The 25,636-nt window shown below is 51.7% G+C and overlaps 1 long non-coding RNA gene across 3 annotated transcripts in view; it reads right to left on the reverse strand.

Annotated features, from left to right (window-relative positions):
• LOC147373788 (uncharacterized) overlaps positions 1-24,002 on the reverse strand; it is a 43,395-nt gene extending 19,393 nt beyond the window's left edge. Inside the window, exons 1-4 of one of the 3 annotated variants that reach the window (XR_015162080.1) lie at positions 23,796-24,002; positions 22,880-22,955; positions 22,309-22,547; positions 19,831-19,933 (exon numbers count right to left, since the gene is read on the reverse strand). This is a non-coding gene — a long non-coding RNA (uncharacterized LOC147373788). The other 2 variants (XR_015162079.1, XR_015162081.1) reach the window with 2 other exon arrangements.
• Positions 24,003-25,636: the final 1,634 nt, after the last annotated feature.

The raw sequence follows: 25,636 nt of genomic DNA on the forward strand, positions 1-25,636 counted from the left end.
CTTTACTTCAATTTTTAAAAAGATAAATATGTTATGATTCCATTTATAGGACGCATCTGAAGTAGTCACATTCACAGAAACAAAGCAAAGGGTGGCTGCCAGGGCCTGGGAGAGGAAAGAATGTTCAGTGGGTCCAGAGTTTCAGTTGCACAGGATGAAAAAGTTCTGGAGACAGGCTGCTCAACATGTGAATGTGCTTTACACTACTGAACTGTACACTTAAAGTAGTTGGTGTTAGCTGCTCAGTCGTGTCCAACTCTTTGCAATGCCATGAACTGTAGCCCGCCAGATTCCTCTGTCCATGGGATTCTCCAGGCAAGAACCCTGGAGTGGGGTACCACTCCTTTCTCCAGGGGATCTTCCCAACCCAGGAATCGAAGCTGCATCTCCTGCATTACAGGCAGATTCTTTACCATCTGAGCCACTAGAGAAGCCATATAGTAGTTAAAACAGCAAATTTGATGTCATGTGTATTCTACCATGATGAAAAGTTTAAAAATGAAGTATCTAGAGTCTCTCCCCAGGGGCAGAACTGAGATCTGAGTTCAGGTCCACCTGGGGCCAGAGTTCATACTTTTAACCACCCAACCTCCCAAAGCCAAGGGCCTCTGTAGAGTCGGCCACACTCTCTTGCTTGTGCCCGTGGTGACCACGAGCATTCCTGTCCTAGGTGACACCCCTATGCACCAACCGAGCGCCCATGCTCCAGGCTCTGTACTGGGCACAAGGGCATGATGGTGAATACGACAGTCCCTGTCCTCCTGGCATTTACAATCTAGGGAGGGCAGCCAGATGGTAAGCATGTAAACAAAGAAATGTCCAAGAAAATTACAGACAGTGGTAATAACTCTTAAGGAAATAACCACGAACCATGAAGGCATATAACTGCGGCTAAGAGAAAAGAACAGATGGCCTGAGCTAGACTTGGAGGAGAAGGACTCCTAGGGGAGCAGACATCTTAATGGGTCCTAACGATTGACTTGGGGAGGCCATTCCAACCACAGGATACAGTCCATACAAAGACCTTGAGCCAGAACAAGCAGCAAAACCGAGAAATGGATGGCCAGAGGCAGAGGACACGGGATTCACAGATGGGGTGGAAAGGGCAGGGCTGGGTCACGGGGCCCTTGTTGGGTGTCCTGTCCTGCATAGCCTGGGTTTCCCAAGGGCCAGAGGAAGCACTTGGAGGGTTGCAAGCAGTGGGTGAGGTGGTCTGATTTTTGCTTCAGAGATAACCCAGGGGTCTTTTCTTTGTGAAGTTAACTTTCCCTTGGGGTGCATCTAGCCTCTACTCCATCGACCAGCAGAACTCAAGGCTCAGACCAGGACTTCTCAGAGTAATGTCCTCACACGCCCTGGCTCTTCTGCACATCCCCCCAGTGGTGGCAAACTGTCATTTTTACTGGGCCACCTTTGGGGAAAAGAGGGGCTTGGACACAGCCCCACTCACCCAGAGCAGCTGAGAACTGCTCTGAGCTAGCACTGGGGTTGCTCATTCTGTCTGGCCCCAGCCTCGGCTTCCTCCATCTATAATACGGAGTACTGAATGAATTTTCCAGATTGCTCGTCTCTAACCAATTATGATTTAAGGAGGGACACGGGCACTTGTTTTCCCAAGTTACAAGATAGTCTTTCACTGAAATGAAGAGTTTTAGCATCGTCAGATTGAGTTTACTAAGACGCTCAGGAGAGTTGGGAGCTGTCCTCACAAGATCCAGCTGATGTGCAGAGATGAAGGTTCTGAAGTCCCTGCTCATCAACTCAATGGACATGAGTTTGGGTAAACTCCTGGAGTTCGTGATGGACAGGGAGGCCTGGCATGCTGCTGTTCATGGGGTTGCAAAGAGTCAGACACAACGGAGTGACTGAACTGAACTGAACTGAAGTCCCTGATCATCGACAGAACCACACAGAGTGCCCAGGTGCTCCACTCCCGCCCTCCAGGGTATCAACCCAGGGTCCCCAGTGCTCACCCTGCCATTGGCAGGAGCCTGGACTCACAGGATTTGAAGAGTCATGATTATCACACCAGCTGCCTTTTAAGACCCATCTAGGACTTTCTGAATTTTTTTGGCCATGTCTCAAGGCATGTGGGATCTTAGTTCCCCAACCAGGAATCGAACCTGCATCCCCAGAAGTGAAGCACTGGAAGTGCAGAGTCTTAACCACTGGACTCCCAGGAAAGTCCATGGGCCTTCTGAAACCACTTTATCAGCTCCTGTGTGCATGTGCATGCTAAGTTGCTCCATCGGGTCTGACTCTTTGTGACCCCATGAACTGTAGCCCACCATGCTCCTCTGTCCATGGAACTCTCCAGGCAAGAATACTGGAGTGGGTTGCCATGCCAGTCTCCAGGGGATCTTCTCAACTCAGGAATCGAATCTGCGTCTCTTAGGTCTCCTGCACTGGCAGGCAGGTTCTTTACCACTAGCGCCATCTTATCAGCCCCTAGGCCTGACATAACAACTCTTCACCTGCTCAAAAGGTTAGAATTCCATGGGGACAGGTAATGCTTCTGCTCAGGCAATGCTGACAAGCTCCTTGTGTGCTCAGACGGGGCCAATCCTTTGCTCTTCTCTGAGCCTGAGGGACTCCATCTGGGCTCTCCTCTTTCTGATCCCCAGCCCTCCTGCCAACCCCGTTCTCTGGTTCCTACAATGGCCACCCTTAAGAGTTTGGGTGGTGATCTAGTGGCTAAGACTCTGTGCTACCAATGCAGGGGGCCCAGGCTCGATCTCTGGTCAGGGATCTAGAACCCCCATACCACAACAAAGAGTTCACGTGGCACAACTGAAAATAGACCCTCCTGCCTCAAGTAAGACCTGTTGTAGCCAAATAAATAAATTTAAAAAAATTTTAAAGGGTTTCGGTATGGAAGTCTCCCTCTTCAGTCCTCTCACCATACATTCCCTGGAGTATAAACCTCATACCTCTGCTGAGGGAACCCAGACACACCTCTAGCCCTCACCTATGTGAAGACCTGGCTCATTGGAAAAGACCCTGATGCTGGGAAAGATTGAGGGCAGGAGGAGAAGGGGACGACAGAGAATGAGATGGCTGGATGGCATCACCTACTCGATGGACACGGGTTTGAGCAAGCTCCGAGTGATGGTGGTGGACAGGGAAGCCTGGAGTGCTGCAGTCCGTGGGTTCGCAAAGAGTCGGACATGACTGCACTGAACTGAGTCCTCATCTAGCTCCTCCTGGTCAGGGCATGTCCTACAGATGCCTCAAGCTTGGCTGACATGAAAATAATTATTTCCCATGGATTCCCTGATGGTCCAGCGGTTAGGACTCAGTGCTTCCTCTGCAGGGTGCATGGATTCTACCCGGGTCAGGGAACGAGGGTCTCATAAGCCAAAATAAAAAGGAAATAAAAATAATTATTTCCTTTCCCAAACTGGCTCCTCCTCCCGGGTTCCCAAAGCCCTGAAAAGCCACATCACTTGGCAGCCAGACACCCGTCATCGTGGACTTCACCCCTCGTCACCTCCGGCAGGATGCCATCAGTTTTATTTCCAGTGTGTCTCTCTCCTCTGTCCTTTCCTCACCATCCCCACCACTGAGACCCTCTCTCAGGTTTCCATCATCTGTCACCTGGGTTACTAAAGTATTATCTCACATGGCCCCTCAACCCTCAAATCCCCCCAACGCCTACCACCAGAGAGGTTTTTCCAAAACATAGGTCTGATCGTGTTATTTCATTGCTTCAAAATCGTTCCTGGTTCCCCATGGTCTTCAAGCCCTTTCCAATCTGACCTCAGCCACCCTTCAGGGTCCGTTCTCACCATTCTCCTAAGCACCCTGTGTGCGTGCTAAGTCATTCAGTCTTGTCCAACTCTTTGTGACCCAGTGGACTGTAGGCCACCAGCCTCCTCTGTCCATAGGATTCTCCAGGCAAGACTACTGGAGTGGGTGGCCATGCCTCCTCCGGGGGATCTTCCTGACCCAGGGATCGAACATGAATCTCTAAGTCTCCTGCACTGGCAGGCAGGTTCTTGACCACTAGCATCACCTGGGAAGCCCCGCTAAGCACTTACTCATCTTTCCTAAACATGTCATGCACTTTTCAGGCATGTTTTCCATGCTGTTCCTCTGCCTAGAATCCTCCTCCATCCTTCCTCCACTAGGCATAATCTAGACTCCATTCAAATGCCTTCTCCTCTGAGGTGCTCTCTCTGCCCCTCCCAGCTCCATTCTGAGGGTTCCCTCTTTCCTCTGGACTCATCACCTTGCCCTTGCCTTTCAGCAGACTCAGTCTTGGTCCCCTTCCAGTGGCTTGTTCCACCAGCCTGGGGCTCCTTAACGAGGCAGGTCCCACCTCTACATCGCCCCACCTGGATCCTCTCAGTATTGAGCACATCAGATATTCAAACACTGACAGAACCCAATTCTTTCATTCATACACTTGTTTAGCCAGTCAATAAATATTTATTTAAACTGAGCTCTATGCAAAGCATAGTTTTAAGCACTAGGTGTACAAGGAAGCTTGATCTAGAATCTACTTGGCAGCTAAGGGACACTCCTACCTCTGCTTCCAGACAAGTGAGAAGGGTCACGGGAAGGTTGCAAAGATGACAGGGGCTCCTTGGAGGGCAACATCCTAGCACAGGTGCAGCCTTCATCCTCAAGATCCAAGTGGCCCCCCGGCATGGATGGCTGGCCACCAGTGTTGAATACCAGCGTCATTTTCCAGTTTTATTCTGTCCAATTGGCTGCTCACTGTGCCGGGAGCCTCACGGAGTCTTCAGTTCCCACCACCCTTCAAGGTCCCAGATTCCATGACTTTTGAGAAGTCCTCCCTGCCTGCCCCTCTCACCCCCGACACACACACTCCTAGAGCATCCACTCTTCTGCCTCAGGTACAGTTCGGCTCCCCCAGTTATTTTCTATCTATTCGTCCTGCTATTTGTATCAGTCAGCATCCCAGAAAGAGACAAAGGGCACACGCTAACTGAGATAACTGTGGGAGAGTGTTTAAATAAAGCATCTATTTTCAAAGGTGTGGGCAGGTTAGAGAGGAACCAGAAGAGATATGGCTATACCCCAAGGCCACCAACAGATGTCTGTCACACCTTTAACTGAAGGAACGAGGGGAAGGACCATCACTGGATCCCGGAAGGAGAGGTTCAACTAGGATCCCAAGCGGGCAGAGCTAGCCAGAGCTGGCTTTCCTAGCCAGCACCCAGGCTCTATTACCACCATCCTCCCCTCGTCTCCCACGCCCACAGCATCTATCCATCCAGTGTCCTGCACCTTCAGAGCCAGAGAGGTGACCTAGAGCTGGAGCTGCTTCCTGCAAATGCCGATGCTGACCCAGACCCTGATGTTCATCGAGAGGGGCCCACCCACCCAATGCCAAGACACAGTGCTGGTCACGCAGATGTATTTGAATTTTTCGTCTTCATTCCCTAACTCACACAGGCACTCTGGGTTTTCCCCCTAAGACTGCCCCAATGCCTGGGTGAGGAATATGGGGACCACGTTACCCCTTTCTAGGGGTACCCATGGTTTTCTATCCATGAGAACAAATCACCTGTCCAGAGAGGGAAGCTGGGAGAAAGCAGCCAGGGGAATTCCAGGCTCCTTACAACACCATTTGACATCACTCCCCAAGTTGTACCAGGAACGGGGAGGCCCGTAAGTCCGCTTGAAGCTTCTCTAAACAGCAGAGTTCTGGAGACAAGGCAGCTCTGGCCGCAGCCCCCACGTGCGATCTCGCACGGGGTCTGGGGCTTTGCCCTTTATCATCATGTCAGCTCACTGAGAGCCCAGCCTCATCAGAGCCATAAACAAGGAGCGGGGGTGGAGGCGGAGGGGGTGATGGACTGCTTTTTTGGCAGCAGAGTCAATTAATAAGGAAGTTTAAAGGGGCATTGTGTTATTCCACTTATGAAAAGAATGTGACCTGGGACCACAGTTCCAGGTACCTGCTCTCAGCAGCTCTGGTGTTGCTCGGAGTGATAAGGGCGGCTCTGGGGGAGTGAGGATTTGTCTGGTCTCCTGAGAGTGGTTTTACTGAGCAGTGGCAAGGAACTCACAGTCAGCAGGTTCATCGGAGCCCTCTGCCATTCCCCAAAAGCCCAGGCTGCCCCTTACAGGTCAAGCCCCTCCCCAACCCCCCACCTCCAGCGGGATTCCCAGACCTCTGTGGCACGTCGCCGCCTGCCTACTCTGTGTCCTGTTTTCTGTCTTCTAAGATACGACCGAGCCCAGTCTGGTTCCCAGTCCTGTGCAGATGTGGCCCTGCCAGGCATGAGGTTTGAATGGATGGACTATACTACACCAGCTTCAGCACCTGTGCCAACATCAGTGCAGAAGCACAAGCAACTGGGAAGCCGCTTGAAGGCACTGGAGAAAGAACAGTCTCACATACCAACTGATGCCTGCAGTTCCACCGTTAGACAGTCATTCCTTTAACTTAAAGAGTGAATTTTCAGGAGTTCTCTGTTCTGGGAGAGGGGAGTGTTCCTGCCACCCCTTCCCACCAGGTGGCCACATGTTCATTCCAATGGCAGCCTTCCAGAGACAATGGTCTTGGCCTTGGCTGGAGCACCTGAGGCCAGGCACAGAGGGGATTGTGGCCTGCTAGTGAGGAAACTCTGCTACAGGCTGGTCTTATCAAGACTAAGCACATAGCACATCAAGACTAAGTGATTCTGTGGGAAAAGGAATACCCAAGGATCCGCAGCTGTGTATCCTCAGCTGTGTGAGCTTGAGAAGGTCACTTCTCCTGAGTCTCAGTGTTCCCGACTCTAAAATGAAGAGGAACATAAGTGGTCCCCGCTCCCAGCTCACAGACACATGGCAGCATGTAGGTCTCATGCCCCAGGACTAGCCAGAGGCGGGGCCCTGGCAGGTCCTGTGCACGTTGAAGGCGGCATCCTTGCGCAGCTCAAAGTACTCCTCAGCTGCTTTCAGGCCTCTTCGTAAGTCTTCCTTCTGGTCCTCAGGCCCCTCCCCCCAGCCCCCAGCCTTGGGTTCCATTCTTCCTTCTGGACCATGCAGATATGGCCTTCATCCCAAACTGTCTTCTAGTCTTCTGAGTTCAGACAGGAGCAAGGTCTTTGGCCACCAGGGTCTGTCCTTTGCCTTGAGGTTGGACATGACCTTCCCAAGAAGGTCCCCCCCAGTGCCCCTGGAGAGACAGATCCCTGAGGATTAGGGGAACAGCTGGGCTTCCAGGACCCCGGGGGCCCCACCCTCGGCTCACCCCTTCAGCTCTGCCCCTCAGCCCTGTGCTCTCATCATCTCTCCAGCAGTGGCTCCAGAGCTGGAAGCCTCTCTGCCCCTCCTCCTGCAGCCCCATGGGCTTTACCTTCAGCACCTCTGAACCCCATGCTCTGGGATTGTAAGACCATAACCTCCTCTGGGTGGGGGAGCCCCACTTCCCACGTGTTCCTAGACCATCACCATCCCCCCTCCTTTTCTGGTAGTTCAAGGTCACATTAGTCAAGACCTCAAAGTATGAACTTTTTTCCTCATTCTGGTCAACAGCTCTACCATACTAGATCCCTATCTCATTCCCATTAAAGCTCCTGACTTACAGGAGAGAAAGATGCTGACCAAAAGCCACCCTAAGCTTTCCATGTGAAAAGGCTCCATGACAATTCTTGGGCAGGACATCAAGGTCTTCGAATCACCCCCTTTCCAGAGGCAATAGCCATCAACCCCAAGACATCCCAAGAAAACCCTAAAAGCCAGGCTTTCTTGAGCACAACTGGCCCAGTCCCTGGGGCTCTCTTTCATCTAGAATCACTTGGGCAAAGGGGAGGTTAGTGGGTTCTTTTTTCTTAATGATTTTCTTGGTCTTGCTGTGTCCTGGGTTAGCATTCTGTCCCTTTGCCACATGTCGGGGTGGTGGGAGGAGGTGATGGTCATTCATGAGAGTGAGGCCTGAGCAAGGCTGATGCCTGGGAGCCGTGTTTGCAGGTGTGCCCTACCCTCAGAAACCACCTATACACACCATGTATAAGTGTATCAGTGACAGAAAACAGCTGTGACTTTGTGTTTGCCAGTGACTCATAATTCAGCATAACTTAGCTCCTCTAAAGGGACTTAAAGAAAGTTGAGCACCGAAGAATTGATGCTTTTGAACTGTGGTGTTGGAGAAGACGCTTGAGAGTCCCTTGGACTGCAAGGAGATCCAATCAGTCCATCCTAAAGGAAATCACTCCTGAATATTCATTGGAAGGACTGATGCTGAAGCTCCAATACTTTGGCCACCTGATGCGAAAAACTGATTCATTGGAAAAGACCCTGACGCTGGGAAAGATTGAAGGCAGGAGGAAAAGGGGATGACAGAAGATGAGATGGTTGGATGTCATCACAGACTCAATGGACATGAGTTTGAATAAGCTCCAGGAGTTGGTGATGGACAGGGAGGCCTGGCGTGCTGCAGTCCATGGGGTCACAAAGAGTTGGACACAACTGAATGACTGAACTGAACTGAACTGAAAGGACTCGACACTTTAAAAGATTATTTTTCCAACGCCACCTCAGCTAGAACCCGCACTCCAGGATGAAGCAAAGCGGCTTGACCCAAGTGTAAAATATCCATGTTTAAAACACAGATGTGATGCCTCATCATCAAATTTGTTTATGTCTTTCTTTCCTTCCTTCCTTCATTCCTTCCTCCCTTCTCTCCCGCCTTCTTACTTTATCTGTCCAAAGGAGGCTACGATCAACAATGCAGCTAGCTGGTTCTCCAGTTCCAGAGCACCAGCAGGAAGCTTAGAAAGAGGAAAGAAAAGGAAAGAAAATACCACTTGAGTCATCAATATTCTGAAGAGAGTTCCAAGTAGTTACATGAATAGCTACCAAAAGTTTACACGCTTTAGAGTCTACCCAGAGTGGGATATTAAGAGCAAACTGGCACGGGGAGGAGATCCCTGATCTTAAGAGTGTCATTAGGGAGAATGACCACCCACAAACCCAGGGTGCTCCTTTTCAAAGACACGGCCCCTTCACTCAGTGGACCACAGACTTGAGCCAGGACGGCCCTTCCTATGTCCTCAAGGACACCCAGAGACCCTCCAGCCTGATGCAGCCAGAAATCCCCTCTTCCAAACAGCTGAATGTCCGCCAAACGCCTCTGCCTGGGCCTGAGGGTCAAAGTGCAGAGGGTGGTATTTTTTAATCTTGTTGCCTTTCTGTCTCTTTGTTCTTCCTTGAGCCTCATTATCTTGAGAGGTCTTTAATAACTGAGCTGGCCTGGAACATTCCTCCTCCCCTTCTCCCACATGGGTTTTGCCATCCCACATGGGTTTTGTCTGTGGAGGAGGAATGGTGGAGTCTCATGCTGCCCTGAGGGCCTCCTGCCAGGGGCAGCTGGCCCCGGTTTGGGGGAGACTGGGAAGAGAGGATCCTGGAGGCGCCACTGAGTCCATCAACCACAGGAAATGAGATGTTAGCAGAAAAGATCTGTCCGTCAGCACTTCTGCCCTGCCCTGTGCATGTCAGCATACACAGACACACACCCTACACACACGTACACCCATGAGTTCTCCAGCTTACAAGGCCTGAGTCATTGTGTCCTGTAAGTTGTTGAGGGGTTCTGCGGAAGACGTTCTAGGGTGGAACATGCCAAATCAGGCCTTTTCCTACAGCTCAGGACGACTCTGGGAACACACCCCCATGAACAAGATATTATCTACACCAACAGAGAGTCCCCAGCTGGTCAACATTCGAGTGGCAACTATAGAAGCATTCTCCCGAATGCTTCGAGTCCAAGCTCACTCTGCTCACCACAAGATAGGCCAGTGAATCAGAGACGAAGTGTTGGGACTAGGAAGGGACTTGGTTCTGAAGCCGGCTGACCGAGAAGCTGGCAGGCTAGCTCCTCAGAACAACCATCTTGTAGGGGCCTGGTTGGATCGGAGATGCGGGCAGAGGATGAGGAAACAAAGTAAAAAGACTGTTCAGTCCTTGAAAATGTCCCCTAGGCCTGGCAAGCCTCAGGCAGGAGAATGCATTAGTTTCACTTCCTAACTGTCCTTTGCAGGTGGGCGGTCCAGGTCGTCCTCCCCTCCCGGAGGCAGGGCCTTATGTATGCCTACAATAACCAAAGCGGCAAGCTGAGGGTTAAAGTCACAGAAGCAGATCCAGCACAAATTCTAAATTAACACTTCCCGGTTACAAAACTATCAGGTTTCCTGTCAGTCCAGGTAGGGGAAGGGAGGCTGGTACGGTCAAGCCCTCAGATGGGACGCTGCGCTGGCAGTGAGGCACCGAGGAGGAAGCCAGGGCCCCACCCCAAGGGACCCCAGGCTTTCAGAGGGGCCGCAGTGTACACAGCAGGCTGCAAGCAGGGGCCTAATAAACCAAATCCTGCAGGAGCATCAGCGAGGGAGCCGGGGACGTAACCGGAGGGATGAGGCACTGGAGCGGAGCCTTAACCTCTGAGGGGCATCTATGTTCTCTCCTAGGGCAGCAGACACAGGAGCGGAGCCCTGAGGGGGACAGGCCTGGCTGGGAGCGGCTGGACCACAAGCCAGCTGAGGGCTGGTGAGGCTAGGTACAAAAGCAGGACCGGATCACAGAAGACTTGAATATTGGGATGAGAGTCTGGATTTCATTTATTCTAGGAAATGGGTTTCCAGCAAAGACTTTCTAATAAAGCAAAGACCCCAGAGGCTGACTCTGTGTGTGTGTGTGTGTGTGTGTGTGTGTGTTAGTCGTTCACTTGTGTCTGACTCTTTGCAACCCCATGGACTGTAGCCTGCCAGGCTCCTCTGTCCATGGGATTCTCCAGGCAAGAATACTAGAGTGGGTTGCCATGCGCTTCTCCAGGGGATCTTCCCACCCCAGGGATCAAACCCTGGTCTCCTGCATTGCAGGCAGATTCTTTCCCATCTGAGCCACCAGGGAAGCCTCCAGAGACTGATTGCTGCTGCTGCTGCTGCTGCTGCTGCTAAGTCGCTTCAGTCGTGTCCGACTCTGTGCGACCCCATAGACGGCAGCCCACCAGGCTCCCCCGTCCCTGGGATTCTCCAGGCAAGAACACTGGAGTGGGTTGCCATTTCCTTCTCCAATGCATGATTGCCAGGGTTCAAATCTGAGCTCTGCCACTTAGTAGGTATGTGGCCTTGGGAAAGATGTTTAGTGTCTCTCTGTCTCAGTTTTCTCATCTGTCAAATGGGATACTGTGCTTCATCAATTATAAGATACACACTTCCCCACATTTTCAAACATCTAAAATCATCTTAGAATCACTGGCTAGGTGGCCATAATGACAGCTGTCTGCAGCTATGTGTGCATATCAAATATTGCAGAATCATTTGGTAGAAAATCCACACTTTTAAGAAATCCTGCATCACTCTTAATGGCACAGAGAAATTATGTGAGAGAAAAACAGATGCTGATGATTCTGAGCCTAAAAGCAATTCAGAAAGGTGGAACTCTGAAGATGTTCCCCTGCTTGGGGAACTGGAATCCTGCAAGCCATGTGACATGGCTGGAAAAAAAAAAGAAAATCTAGACATTTATTGCACCTATAAATTTTCTTAAATATGCACAAGACAGACATATGATTTTGAAAATCTATGTAAGTTCAGTTCAGGTCAATTGCTCAGTCGTGTCCGACTCTGTGTGACCCCATAGACGGCAGCCCACCAGGCTTCCCCGTCCCTGGGATTCTCCAGGCAAGAAGACTGGAGTGGGTTGCTATTTCCTTCTCCAATGCATGAAAGGGAAAAGTGAAAGTGAAGTCGCTCAGTCATGTCCAACTCTTAGCGACCCCATGGACTGCATCCTACCAGGCCCCTCTGTCGATGGATTTTCCAGGCAAGAGTACTGGAGTGGGGTGCCATTGCCTTCTCCATAATAATTTCCATATACATGCTGTCAAGTAAATAACCTGATCTGTGTTTGAGAAATGTTCCTGGCGGGGCTGTACTTTATAAAGGAGGACATGAGGGGCACAGGGCAGGTGCCTGCAGTGGTCTAGGAGAGAGCTAGTGGGAGCCCACGTTAATCAGGACCATGGGGATGGAGAGGACTGATGGGAGGACTGGGAAGAATTCTGGAGCTGGTCCTCGCACATCCTTTTCAGGATGCGTGTGTATGACAAAGAGGGAGGAGGTTAAAACATCCCCAGAGGTTTCTGGCTGGGATCACAGAGTGATGACCTCACCTGAAATGAGAAATCAGAGAAGAAGGTGTGGGGAAGGAAGGAAAGACTGATGTGTGGGGGACACGTTGAGTGGGGACATCTGTGGGACAGCCAGATAGAAGCATCTGGCGAGAAGCTGGGAATTAAGGCTCGGCGCCCAACCGGCACATCCAAGACTGTGGAAAGAGCAAAGGAAGAGAGGGGGCCAAGGAGAGAGGGCAGGAAGGAGGGACAGAGGGAGGGACAAATGAATGACAAAGCAAGAAATGAAGGAACAAAGGGGAGCTGAACCGAGTCTCGCCCACCATGCATGGCGTCAGTCACTGTTACCATTGGAAGCCTCGTCCCATTCTCTTTAATACTTGAGTTATTTGTATTGTAGTGGTAGCTATTTGTATTGTATGGTAGTCTCCCCCAACTAAACAGCAAGCTGAGCTCAGGGACCACGTCTCCTCCCGTTTGTAACTCAGGGCTTAGCCCAGCCCCCAGCACATGCCGGCTCTTCCATGAGTATCTGTGGTACCACATCTTCCGAGGGGAAAAGCCTTGAAGCCTCATCCTCTGGTCCACTGGCCCTTCACTCTACTCCCTCAAACCACGCCTGGCAACCACGACACAAAACTTGTTGGGAACCAGAATGGATCAGGAGGAAAGATGCAGGCTTCTTGCCAGCATCCGCATTCGACCAGATGAAGAGGGAAGAGAGAGACCCAACCAGAAAGGAAAAGACAACGCAAGACAGGATGGCTGAACACAAGATGAGGAGAGAGAAATGAGAACCTTCCGAGCGTTGGCCATTGCATCTGCCGGGAGTCCCTGATTGCTGTCCCTTGCTGTGACCTCAGTGCCCAACACCAGGAATCACCTCCAGGCTCCCAGTTCAAGTGCTCCCCAGGCTGTGTCTCTGCGTGGGTGGAAAGAGCCATGACCAGGAGCTAAGCTGCAGGGCCGTCAGCCCCTCTGTGGCCGGGACATCCGGAGCCAAGCCCCTCACCTCACAGGATGGACTCGGTCTCCCGGTCTGGCCCGTGAGAGGCGGACAGAGTGGATGCTGGCTCCTCCGTGACCCGGAGACTCTGAGTCTCCCTCCCCTCTCCTGTGCTTTTCTCCATCACATGGGAAGAGCTAGCTGCACCTCACCACGTCACCTTCCTGGTGCTTTGCCAGCACTTTCCAAAGGTGGCCTTTGGTGTGGGACCTCCCGTCCTCTCCCAGCCACTGGGTCTCTATTTCTTTTATACCAATCACCCTCCTCCGGGCTCAGCAGTCCACACCTCAGCTCTGCCTCACAGGGTGGGTCTCGGTCAGTCATGGGGGTCAGTCCTCAGAGTGCCTTTCCTGCGCGCCCATGGAGCACCCCCCCACCCATGACCCAGAGGCCTGGCCGCCAGTCCCAAGCATGCCCCTGTGATCACGTCATTGTTCTGGGTGAGTCACTTGTCCCGTTCAAGGGAAAAGTCTGAAAGGCAAGTTTGGGGCCACCCCCTGGGACATACCCTCCACCTTTCTGAGACATCCCTACTCTGAGGGGACAGTCCAGCCTGCCCAGACTGCACCCTGGGTCTCAGGTTGACAAAGCAGGCAAGGAAGGGGATGGCCCACAGCAGGAACTGAGCCCTGATAAACGTTAGCCGGCCAAAAGGGCAGCTGGGGCGGCCATGAACCAGGGGAGGCAAAGGAAAACAGACGCTGGATGAGATCAGGGAAACGGCACCCCACCCTGCTCCACACCAGCACTTTCCGTGGGTGCCCCGGGGATGGATCCAGGTCTATTTTTGGTCACTGCCCACCCACTTCCCGTCGCAGCCCCATCCCAGAAAGGCTCAGTCTGCTCCCTGGTCAGCGCCCTGGCCTGCCTAGCCTGGTCCTCGGGGCATTCCACCCCCCCATGGAGCAGCGAGACCTTCCAGAACACCTGGGAATGTTCCGCTGCCTCCACCCTACCCCCGTCCCTCATCCTTTCCTTATCCCCACTAGCTGAGAGAGAACAAAGTCACCTGACTTCATCGGAACTGGGAAAGGGGAGCCGAGACACTGAAATGTAGGGGACACCTGAGGTCCCCGGGAGACCACAGAAGGCCAGGGCCTGGGACGTTTGGGATTGGGCCTGGAAAATGGTAGCCATAACGGTCCTCAGAAATTAACGGGCTTTGCAAAGAGACCCTGGACCAGAATTCAAGTTGGAGGGACACTCATAGGAGGGAGGAGATTCCACGGAGACATTCTGGAAGCTGAAACTGAAATACAAAGCTTCCTAGAGAGGTGGAGGGCGGCAACCCGAATGGCGGGTCTGAGGAATGAGAACCCTGCAAGGCCCTGAGATTTGCAGGAAGGGCTCCTTGGAGAGCAAAGATGGGCAAGCCAGCCCAAGTGCCAGTTACTAGGAGGTGAAAACCTGGGGAAGACCCAGAAGAAGTGAAAGAAATACAGTCCAGACTTTGGAAATGGGGCAGAGGACTGAGGCTCTCTGTGGGCTTAGCTAAGGGAGATACCTACTAGCAGAAGTTGATTTTTTGATGCACTTTATGTCTTGGCACTTGGTTTATCCAGTTGTCAAAACTCCACCTCCCCCAGGCGTGCTTCCTGATGTGCAGAGACCATCTTCTGTTCACCCTTGTTTCTGCTGACAAGTGCTCAGTCGTGCCCAATTCTTTGCGACCCCATGGACTGTAGCCCACCAGGATCCTCTGTCCATGGGATTTTTCCAAGGAAGAATACTGGAATGAGTTGCCATTTCCTTCTCCAGGGCATCTTCCTGACTCAGGGATCAAGCCCAGGTCTCTTGCGTCTGCTGCATTGGCAGGTGGATTCTTTACCACTAGTGCCACCTGGGAAGCCTTGTCTCCAACAGTGTGATACTCGACATTTGTAAGAAACCCATCAGACCATACCCAGGACCTCCAGCTGGGTTTGTAACCTAATCAGCTCCCGGTCCCAGTCCCAGGAAATGATGCAAGTGAGCCTCAAATTAATGAAAGAAAAGCCCGGTTCAGTCAAGTCAAGGGTGTGACCTGGGGACTCAAGTGACTTCCTCGCTCTGAATTCTGGTCCTAATGAGAGCTCTGGGCTGGCTCCCAGGTGGAGGGCACTGCCCTGGCTGCCGGCTGTTTTCCGAAGGGGAGCAGCTGGGCCCCGCTGTGTTTTCAGAACTCAACGTTGCCTCTGGCATCAGCAAATAGCACCAGAAAGTTTCATCAGAAAATCAGAAACCAGGAACTAAATAAATAAATATAAAGGAACCAACAACAGCTCCCTCTCATCACTCTAATTAAAAAAAAATACAAAAAAAAAAAATACACAGTCCACTCTGGTCAGCTTTATGCTGCTCCTTGATGCCCCCTACACTTACACATCACACACACACACACACACACACACAGAGGTTCACAGGCATCAGGGGACCTGCACAAAGGTCATAGCCTGGGGCCAGGGGAAATTTCTCACCCCCAAGTATGGCCGCTGCTCCTAGGTGCCCTCTCCCCCTTCACCCCATCAGCATTGGTATTCACGCTTTTTCCAGAACCTGCCCAGCCTGGGTCCCTACCTCTGCATCTCCACACCTACTGTCCTCAATGGCTGGAAAACCCTCCCATCATAAGCTCTCACCTTTGCTCCATTCAAATGCTGCTCAAAGATCACCCCTTTCTCTAGGCCTTCTCTACAGGCCTTATCTAAAATAACACTTGTGTGGCCGGCTGCCCTCTAACCCTTTATTCTAGTTTCGTTTTCTTCAAAACACCCATCTCTCCGTGAAGCTAAGAGTCACGTTTTGCTGGCTTGTTATCGGTTCCCACTCACCCAGCCCCGACTCCTCCCCGCCCCCACCACCTTCACCCGCCTCAGCCCCACACACTGGGACACCCCACGGACAGGGACTGCCATGCTCGCTGTTGTCCCCCAAGCTGCTTGAACTGTGTCAGATACACAGCAAGCTTTCAACACAGAGGTGTCTACTGAATGAAGTGCGATTCCTCCCATGCCAAGCTGCCTCATCTGACTTACCGCCAGCATCTGAGGGGCTGTTTCCAGTTGAGAGAGCTCCTACCCACTGCTGTCACAAGGCCCCTTCGGACGGCAGCACACGAATGGCCGTTATGCTAGCCTCCTTGTGTCAGGCCCTCCGCTAGCTTCTCTGTGTGTATTAGATCTTTCCTTCCATGTAAGAACCTCATGCTTTCAGCAATTCTGGCTCCACTCAACAGATGAGAAAACCAGGGCTCGGAGAAGGAACTTCAAGTTGCCCAAGCTCATTGGAGTACTCCAGGAAAGAGCCCGGGCTTAAAATCAGATCTGTTGGACTCCAAAGCTCAGCCACAGAGAAGCTTTTTCCTGGGACAACATTAGAGTGACTGAACCATCCCCACCCAGCCCTGCATCAGTGAGTATAAGCCCACAACCCAGGTCCAGGGAAGGGCACTTTTCCACCTTCCCTACCCACAGCACCTAGAGTGCTGAAGGGGTTAACGGGGCTTGTCTCCCTTCACACCCAAGCTCCCAAGTGGAGGTTAATCAGTTTCTTGCCTCAGAATTGTCTGCCAGATAGCATGGGGCAGGGGCCCTCTCTCAGACCCTCCACCCTTTCCCTGAAGCCGATAGCCATCTCTAGAACTTATCTCAGTCAGAGGAGGAAACTGTCAGCCCAACTTTGTCAGCCCATCGCAGCTGGACTCCCCAGGCCCCGCCGCCTAGGACAATGGGGCGGGTTTCCGGCCAGGACAGCAGCAAGATGGGGGGAGGCAGGGCCCCAGGCCAGCCAGGGGAAGGCAGAATTCACGGCACTGGCAGGGAGACGGCCTGGCCATCTATTAGACTCCCTGCAAGTCTCAGGGACAAGCCACTTCCCTAGGCGGGTGGGGAGGGGGTACCTTTATCTCAAAGGGATGCAGCTGGGAGCCCTTAGGGAAAGGTGGTTTCTCAGCCTTGGTGAGTTTCCTCTGCCCAGCGCTCTCTCTCTCCCTCTCTCTCTCTCTCTCTCTCTCTCTCTCTCTCTCGGCACTTTGCAAACATCCTCTCAGGGAAACCTTCACCATACTCTGTGAACTAGGTGCTTTTGTTCTTTTAAGTGTAGCTGATCTCAACTTTTAATGATTTATTACTTTAAATTTTTATTTATTTATTTATTTGGCCACACCAAGCAGCCTGTCAGATCTTAGTTCTCCGACCGGGGATCGAACTCACACTTTCAGCACTGGAAGCACAGAATCTTAACCACTGGACCGCCAGGGAAGTCCCCAGGAGGTACTTTTCTTGTTCCCAGTTTACAGAAGAGGAAACTAAAGATCAGGGGGTCAGACAACTCCCCACAAGTCACTTCTGTGCTGTGTTTCTAACGTCAAGGAGAATGAGTTCAGCTCTGCTATCTGACATCCTTTCCCTTCCCCATCCACACAACGAGGGGTTCCGGGCTCTCTGGCACCTTCCCCAGGGCAATGAGAATATTCGTGTTGTCTACACAGCCCACCCCTGCCCCGGCCAGGCCACCTGCAGCTCAGCACCCTCACAAACGTATGGAGATGCTGTCCTGTCCAGTCCTGGTTATAATTCGTGCTTCACACAGTCTCCCAGTTCTGGGGGTTCTGGAGTCTCTGGGCATGGCCATCTCACCACCCACAGTTGGCTCCGTCGGGGAGGACGGGCTGGGGATCCAGAGGTTGGAATTTCAGGCTCAGTCTGCTGCTCCCCAGAGTGTGATCTCTCTGTGCTGGATGTTGGGAAACCTGCTCACTTAGAGGTCCTCAGAGGACCCACAGTGAGCTAGAGACCCCAAGGCCACTGTGGGGAAGGTGCCAGGTGCTGAGCTGGTGAAAGAACAGTAGAGATGGCAGTATCCGGAGGGTGAGGAAGGACATGTGTGATGTCAACACTGGCTGAGCCTTGTCCTGCTGGGGACGCCAAGGCAGAACAAGTGCCCCCAAAGGTCCCAGGTTGAATCCGGGCAGAGTAAATCATCCTGGGATCCAGTCTACCCAAACATGAGTCATGCCATCCAATCCCTTTTCTCCTCCTGTACAATCTCCATGACCATGCAGACTGTTTGAACCTCACAAACCCCAGAATCTAGCTGATCAGCCAACGAGGCTCAGAAAACACACAGAAACCTTTAAGACTGCTTCCAGCAGAAGGAATAAAATCACCTTCTTGTAAGACAACATCATTTTGAGAACTCTGTCAAGAACCATGTGGACAGATTCTAGGGCTCATTGTTGAGGCTGAAAATTAAATTGTTGCTGCACTCAGACCAAAGATCCAGTTGATTTTTTTATTTGGGACCCTGGTACCCCGGCAGACCCTTGGAGGTTCCTGTCAACTCTATTTTTGTCCCTGCGTCTGGGAAAACTGACTAAATTTCCTTTTATTTGGAACCAAGCCCAACTCTGAAGTTGGGTGGATGTAGCCACACTTCCGCACCCAAGTTTCCGTAGGTTTGAAAACAACGCTGGGTGTTGCAGGGAACAGCTGTGTTAACAAGCATGGTTCTTATCTGTCCCAGCCTAGTCCTGCCGGGGTGTCCTGGAGGGCCAGGGCACTGACTGAAGAGTGGCCAGCCACACCCGCTGGGGCCAGAGTTACAAAGAGGTTGGGTCATCAGATAAGGGTCTCAGAGCAAACCCTTAGAAAATGACCACAGGAGTCACTTCACTAGCAGAAGGGACTCTTGCCTCCAAAACTGCCTCCGGAACTCCTAGCAGAAAAATCAGCCTGATTATCCTCATGCTGCCTGGATCACATCCTTCCTCAGCCTTTCAACACCCAAATCTGAACTGGCACAGGTTGGACACGGTGGGCATCATTCTCAGTGTCCCTGGCCCTCTTTGCCCAGGTTCTGGCTTTCTCATCAACTACCAGCCCCCAGAGGGCAGGCCCCTATCTGTGTCCTCTTCCAGAGCATCTAGTGCAAATCCATGCCACCCCCTTTGTCAACACTAGGGCCTCTCTGCCTCTGCCCAGCTGCCCCACAGGTCCTTGACCCTGGCTACACATCAGAGGCATCTGGGGGGCCTTGGAAATTACTACAGGCTCCTCCCAGAGGCTCTGATGCGACTGGGACAGGATACAACTCAGACGCTGGCATTTTTAAAATGTGCAGCCAAGGCTAAGGATCTCTGCTCTAGAGTGTGAACACAACTTGGAGGCAGAGACTGCTCACTCTAAGAGCTGGGAGGTTGAACCAGATAATCCAGGCAGGACATATTAACCTCCTCACGGAGCATCTTTGCAGAAGCAAAGAGATTGATATAGGACGTCATCAGACTGGGGCCACAGGCTTGGAGAAGGGCATTAGGCCCAGAATAGAATCTTCCTCCCTTGCAAGGAAGAGATTATGACTTCTGGGCACGGGAGAGATTAAAGTATCTACTAATGTAGGTGGTATGAGAACTGGTCAATCAAAACAGGTCACTGAGCACCAGGATGGACACCTGCTGAAAGCCAGCCCAGCTCTGAGCCCTGTGTACTCATCCTTTCAAACTTTCCTCAATAGTCACTACACAACAAAATATTCAATAAACATTTTTGTTTTTTGAGTATAAAAGTAATGCTTGCTCATGGTAGGAAACGCAGGAAAGCATAACCAAAAATTGTCCACAGTCTACCATCTGGAGACAATCACCATGAGCATACACAGGGTGCCTCTCTCCCCTAGCTCTCAGAAAGCCCACATGTGCCTTGCTCTGCTCAGCTCCGGCTGGTGCCTCCCACTGACAGGCCAAGAGTCCTACCTACAGTCAGAGGAAGAGCATCCGATGGCCCCGAGCCTCTCCAGGTCACTCCCATCACTCATTCTTCCTGAGAATGCAGGAAAGGGCAGGAAATCAGAGCACCCTCGGAAAAGAAAGGAAAAGTGAGTAAGCTGGGTGGGATGGGACCACCCAAGGGCAGACTGAGTCAATCAGCAAATATTCCTGGAGGGAAAGGAATCTGGGGGGATACAAGACATGACACCCAAGCCCCACCACCACCCTTGAGAACGTCACTGTATAATTAAAGCAACCAGACAGCTCCCCGCCTCTGCCAACCACGGAAGTTAAATGAGTTAATAACTATGAAATACTTAGAACAGTATCTAGAACACAGTAAGTGCTCTCTAAATGTTTGCTGATAGTCTTACTTTTTATGACCCAAGACGACTGGCATGTACGTTCCAAGAGAGTGATAAAGATCAAAAGGGCTCTTTGTTTGCAGGGAAGAAAGATTGTTGAGGGTGTGGGGGGCGGGGATGGAGTCCCAGATCCTGGGAGTGGACGAAGCCCCCAGCCCTGAGCTTTGGCAACATGCCAGAAGCCAAGCCAGGGCCCACAAGAACTTGGACAACCTATAGCTGGTCTCTCTTCCTCCAGCTCTTTTCTTCTTCGGCAGCAGGATGAAGCAGGCAGGATGCACCCAGGCAGGTTCTAAAAAGATCACGCAGTCGCGGTGCCCGTTGTTGGCTGGGTAAGAGCTGCTGGCTTCACTCTGAAGGGGAATCCCCAGAAGGGCTGTGGGGAGGATCTGGGAAAGGCCCCCTCGCCTTGGCAAGCAGAGGGGAGTTTTAGAGTCTGAATGAGGAGATGCAAGGGACGAAGGGGCTGGCAGCCCAGTGCCCAGGAACAGGGAGGCAGGGAGGGCCAGGATGTCTACTGGGCAGGGAAGGGAAACCTGAGCTGTGTAGCTGGCTGATTGGCGTGTGACCTCCACAGAACCTCCAAGACAGTCCACACTTCCCCCTGGGCTCAGGCTGTGCCAAAGTGCCGGCTGACCCCAAGCCTGGCACGGGCGGCCACAGCTCCCCCAGGGCTCCTACAGAGGCTCACAGAGGCTGCTCTTGATGTTCATTTCAAGCCCATCTGGGCTCCAAGGGATAAACCAGCAGAGAAGGCAGAACCAGCCTTACAGGATGTCCTGGGGGGTGTCAAATCCAATGGGGGCTATGCAGCAGAGGTACTCAGGCTGGTTCACACACAAAGATGTTTATGTGAAAGACTTCAAAAGGAAACCAAAAATTCCCCTCTAAGTACATGTATTATCCATCTTGTCACTCCATCCGCTCACTCACTGGGTGGTGAATCTTGGAAACTGTGCTGAGTGAGGGATGAGCCCACAAGCAGTGCCTTTGATCCGTCCTTATCTACCCTGGAGGGACGGGAGGCCCAGGGCCCAGCTCAGCCCCCTTACCTATAATTCATACACTCTGGCCTCCTGGCTCTGGAGGGGCTTCGGTGGTGAAACCTTGGTCCTAGCCGGTACCAGCCACGCCCTCCACCCAGGCCCTGGGGATTAGGGCGTGGGGAACTCCTGCATTCCTGCGGACCACCTCCCCTCAAATCCCCTGCCAGTGGGGGTGGGGGCTGCTTGGGTTTCTGTGGGCCCCAACCTAGAGGCAGGTCACATAGCATGTCAGCTGGAGAAGAGAGGAAGTGAGACTGTTTCTCCCCTGGAACCTCAGACCTTCCTCTGAGACAAGCCCGTTTCCATGGCTTCCGCCTCTGACCAAACCCAGTGATTCAGTCCCAGTGACTGGAGCCAGGAAGTGCCCTCCTTAGCTCCTAGCAGACCCACCTCGGCAGCTCCAGGAGAACAAGATCCAGGCAACAGCCCTGGGACAGGCCTGCCACCCGCTCCCCATGTCTCCAATAAACCTCAGCTATCACTGCTCCCTAGCAAGGCCATCATCGCCCAGGATAAGGACATCCATTCTATACCCTGTTCAACCCTGAGTTCAACTAAATGCCGTGCCTTTAGTCTCTGTGAGCATGCATGCATGCTAAGTCACTTCAATGGTGTCAAACTCTTCGAGACCCCATGGATTGTAGCCCACCAGGCTCCTCTGTCCATGGAACTCCATAGGAAAGAATACTGGAGTGGGTTGACATTTCCTTCTCCAGGGGATCTTCCCCACCTAGGGATCGAACCCACATCTCTTATATCCCTGCATTGACAGGCAGGCCTTTACCACTAGCACCACCTAGGAAGGACCTTTAGTCCCTAGATCCTGGGGGTTGACAAAGGAAGGTCTCTGAGGGAAGGGACGTGTCGTTTCCAGGCTGCTCTCTGTTCAGGACCTATTTCTTTGGTTTGTGGTTGGCAGGAGGAGAATGTTTCCTGGGCCCAGGTCTCATCCAGTTCCACCATCTGTTATCAGCTGCCCCATGTGCCAACCCCACAGTGGGGGTGTTGGCAGAAGATAGGCTGGCCCCTTGGCTGCCCAGCACACCCCATACCTGCTGGAGGCTCCCTCCATCACCACTTTCAGAAGTCGAGGAGACGGCCCAGCTTCACAGTCAAAGGGCTGCCTCCCTTTAAAGGGCACCCAGTTAATATTTCATCTCTGGAGATGAACAGGGCTGGTAACATCAGTGTGGCTACTCCAGGGCTCAGAGTGAAGATTGTTCAGGGCTTCTGTGAATTCTGGTTTGTGCTTCTGTATCAGGAACCTCAATGCTCCCTCCTGTCCGACAACCTGGAGAGGTGGAAAGGGCAGGCACAACCGTCTCCATTTCATCCACAAGAAGATGAGAGATGGAGAAAAGTTTTGTGGCTTCCCTGAGATCTCATTGCCGCTACGTGACAGCCAAATTGACCCTCCAGCTCCTGGCTCTTGTCTGTGACCTGCATGTGCTAGGGAAGTGAAGCTGCCTGACACAGTTCTATTCTCCGGCTCCTCGGGGGACTCCGGGAACAGGAGGGAGGGCATAGCTGCTCTGTGTGAACCTCAAGGATGGTGATACACCCAGACATCCACATATCCTTACAACCATTTGTTCACTCACCAAATATTTATTAAGCACATACCCTGTCAAGCACTGTGCCAGGAGCTGGTGGCAGAGATGCCACTCCTTTTGAGGTGAAAATGTGAAAAGATTTCCATCTAAAATAGACCAAGAGGATATTTAAAAAAAAAAAAAAATGGAGACTTTCCCACATGCGCCCTCAGGGAAAAAAAAACCCTTTGGAACTGGGAGACTGGTTTCCCCATAAATGCCTGATTTACAGAAAAGAGAGACTTATCTCCTGACCAACAAGCCAATGAACTCTCTGTGGGACTCCGGCTAGACCGCCCCCTCTTTGTACTCCTTGCCTGTAATAAAATTCCCCGAAACTGCCGCTGTTGCAGTAGCTTGCTACCAATGGTGTTTTGCAAAATTGCAATTTATCTGCTATTCCCTGAATAGACAAACTCAATTTCTAGTAATTTGAGCTTGCTTCAGCTTACCTCTTTACTTAGATCGATGGGAGAGACAGAAGTTAAACTGCTAATGCCAATAAAGCCTCTGGAATGGGAGTCTAGTCTAGGAGCCAAAGGAAGGATTCTGGGAATAAGTCCATTTCAAGAGACCCCTGAAGGGTGAAGATGAGTTACCAGGCCATGAGGAAGAGCACAGACACCTCATCACCCAGGTGGAGATCTTTAGCAAACGGTCGGATGGGAGGGGGGGTCTAGACTGCACACAAAGACTTGAAAATTATTAGCCTTTATATATTATAGATAACAATCAGCCTTTCCATGCCCCAAATCCAACCATCTTCCCAAGTAAGAGCAGCATACAAACAGTTTTTTAAATAAGTTCCCTGTTTCTGTTACTGACGGGGGTTCTTGGTCTCTTTAATCAATAGAAATTGGTAAGAAGCCAGACAAGAAGTACAGGCAAGGTTTTACTGGGACTCGCAGCATGAGGAAGGAAAACAAGTCACAGGTTCCCTTGCTTACCAACTGAGTGGGGGCAAGCTGGTCCCTTAAATGCGGTGAGGGTGGAGGGGTGGCTTAGGTGATCTGCCCACCCCCTTGGTGGTGCTGTGTGCAGAAATCACAGGGCAGTTCTCTGCTTTTCTCTGGGCACCTCAGAAGAGGCAGTCAGGTTTTGGCCGTTTTGTATCTTGTTTATAATTTGCCCCAACTGCACAGGCTCACATGCAGTTATTTTTAGTCCCTTACAGTTTCTTTGCATTCTATTGGTTGAGGAGAAGTTTGTCCAGGTGCAAGCACTGAAGCAAGGGTCCGGGACCCTAGCCCCAGCCTATCTCATTTCTAGTGCCATCAGCTGGCCCCACTAAACTCCTTTCATCGGAAAGTCTATATCCAGTGGCCCCATCTCCAAGGCCAGCATTCTGCCTGGAGTCCACCATCTCCCTCTGCTACCTGTATCTCCATCCAGACTGGGTTTGCCTCTCTCTTCCTCTGCTCTACCCTCACACCAGTATAAGAGCTTCCCGTCATGAGCTGACGGTTCTCATCCCCCTTGGCTCCCTTGAGCCAACATCCAGGTTCTCTCCTTCCCTTTCTGAATCCGGCACATGCCCTTTGCTCAGATCCACGTTCCCTGCTCTCCACTGCTCTGTGTAGCAGTTGGGATTGAGTCCTGCCAACTATGTTTTCCAAGATCAGTTGAGAACTTCCATACCTGGTTGTTCTGTGAAATTGGAGAACAAGGTAGGAGAAAGAAAGAAAGAAGGGCGTTTCTCCTCCTTCTGTCTGTTCTGGGTGGGGTCTCCAGCAGGAGCTGTGCCTCATTATTACTTTCAGCTCCCATCAGGCAGCCCTGTGACCCAATGAACTGGATTTGCCTCTTAGTGGATGACTAAAGACACAACCCGGAGAAGGCAATGGCACCCCACTCCAGTACTCTTGCCTGGAAAATCCCATGGATGGAGGAGCCTGGTAGGCTGCAGTCCATGGGGTTGCTAAGAATCGGACACGACTGAGCGACTTCACTTTCACTTTTCACTTTCATGCATTGGAGAAGGAAATGGCAACCCACTCCAGTGTTCTTGCCTGGAGAATCCCAGGGACGGGGGAGCCTGGTGGGCCGCCATCTATGGGGTCGCACAGAGTCGGACACAACTGAAGCGACTTAGCAAAGACACAACCAAGCCAAAGATCAGAAAAAGGGTGGATTTATGACCTGCAGCAAGTAAGGAAGAACACTAGGGATCTTTCCCAAAGCAGTGACTCCCTTAACAGCAAAATTGGGAAAGCTTTAAGCTAAGAGTCCTTCAGCTCTCTCCCGGGACTCAAGCCCAGCCAAAACTAATGAAACTCAGGCTCTGATGTCTCATTGCAAAAATTCATTGAGAGACAAAGTGATAAGAGGTGGATTTGTTAGGATCCAGAGAGAAGCCTGGAAGGCTGCAGTCCATGGGGTCACTAGAGTCGGACACGACTGAGCGACTTCACTTTCACTTTTCACTTTCATGCATTGGAGAAGGAAATGGCAACCCACTCCAGTGTTCTTGCCTGGAGAATCCCAGGGATGGGAAAGCCTGGTGGGCTGCCGTCTATGGGGTCGCACAGAGTCAGACACGACTGAAGCGACTTAGTAGTAGTAGTAGTAGTAAGCTAAGAGTACAGGCATATTCATGAAGGGGCTTGAGCGGAGAATTCAGCATAGAATCGGAACAAAGGTCGAAAGAGTCAGTAGAAGTTGCCAGAGTGAGAAAAGATTAACATCATCATCCCTTAGGTTTCAGTGGATCTGGTGCTTAAGCTCTTCAGGCTAATATTTACCATTGAAACAGAACCCTGAGTCTTTACAACTGATACATTATCTTTGC

This window comes from Bos grunniens, chromosome 4 (assembly GCF_055505025.1).
Source record: "Bos grunniens cultivar Pamir isolate PY7600 chromosome 4, Bosgru_T2T1.0, whole genome shotgun sequence".
In the NCBI taxonomy this organism is placed as follows: Eukaryota; Metazoa; Chordata; class Mammalia; order Artiodactyla; family Bovidae; genus Bos; species Bos grunniens.